Consider the following 1,489-nt stretch of genomic DNA (forward strand, 5'->3'; position numbering starts at 1 on the left):
GTCGGGCAAGGGGCACCGAAGGGTACCGGAAGGATCACGTTCGGACACCGGGAAGTCGAGTGCCGGGCCGCCGAAAGCGAGCTCGGGGCCCCGGTTTGTCCGTCCCACCCGGAGGCCCATATCTCGAGAAGGCACAGGCCGATTTCCTCCGGGTTTGGCTCGCTGCGTGCGGCCGGACGAGGTGCAGCGAACGGTACCGAGCACTCGGAGGTGCGGCGCTGCCCGCCGGAGGTACAGCGAAAGGCTGCAAACCGCTTTCCGCCTCCTCTCCCCTCGGGCGTGAGACCGACGGTCGTCTGGTTTGCTTCCGCGGCAAGAGCAGGACGAGGGGCACCGAGCGGTACCAGAACGAACCCGGTCGCACACCGGGATGTCGAGTGCCCGGCCCAAACCCGCTACCCCCCCCCCACCCGAAAGCGAGCCACGGTTTGTGGATTAAAAGTGAAGCGGCAAAGATTTGTAAAACAGCGTGAAATGATGAACCAGAAGCCCAAAGTAATGGTGGGAATAAAAGTTCCGAAATGTGAAATGGTGAACCAGAAGTTGTGTGAACTGTTTAACCCAAAGTGGCAAAAATGGATTAAAAGGGGTGAAATGATCGACCGCAAAGCAGGGCAAGCATTAAACAAAAGCAGCAGCATTTTTTAAAAAGGGACAAATGGTTTACCAGAATCCCAAAAGAATGCTCAGAGACTTAAGTGCCAAAGGGGCAAATGGTTAACCAGAAGCTGGGTGAACTGCTTAACCCAAAGTGGGAAAAAGGATAAAAAAGGGGTGAACTGATCAACCAGAAGTCGACAACAATGTGCGGCGATTAAGTCTGAAAGAGGGAAAGGTTGACCGGAAAGCAGGGAAATGATTAAACAAAAGCAGAAAAATTCAGTAAAAAGGGGCAAGTGGTGAACCAGAAGTTGGGTGAACTGCTTAACCAAAAGTGGGAAAGAGGATTAAAAGGGGAGAAATGTTGAACCAGATGTCGAAAACAATGCGCGGCGATGAAGTCTGAAAGAGGAAAAGGTTGACCGCAAAGCAGGGAAAGGATTAAACAGAAGCAGCAATATCTTTTAAAAAGGGACAAATGGTGAACCAGAATCCCAAAAGAATGCTCAGAGACTTAAGTCCCAAAGGGGCAAATGGTTAACCAGAAGCTGGGTGAACTGTTTAACCAAAAGTGGGAAAAAGGATTAAAATGTTGTGAAATGATTAACCAGAAGGCGAAAGCAAAGTGCGGCGGCGAAGTCCTAAAGGGGAAAAGGTTGACCATAAAGCAGGGAAATGATTAAACAAAAGCAGAAAAATTCAGTAAGAAGGGGCAAATGGTTAACCAGAAGTTGGGTGAACTGCTTAACCAAAAGTGGGAAAGAGGATTAAAAGGGGAGAAATGTTGAACCAGATGTCGAAAACAATGCGCGGCGATGAAGTCTGAAAGAGGAATAGGTCGACCGCAAAGCAGGGAAATGATTAAACAAAAGCAGAAAAATTCAGTAAA

The sequence above is a fragment of the Heptranchias perlo genome, unplaced genomic scaffold (genome assembly GCF_035084215.1).
Source record: "Heptranchias perlo isolate sHepPer1 unplaced genomic scaffold, sHepPer1.hap1 HAP1_SCAFFOLD_525, whole genome shotgun sequence".
NCBI classification, from domain to species: domain Eukaryota; kingdom Metazoa; phylum Chordata; class Chondrichthyes; order Hexanchiformes; family Hexanchidae; genus Heptranchias; species Heptranchias perlo.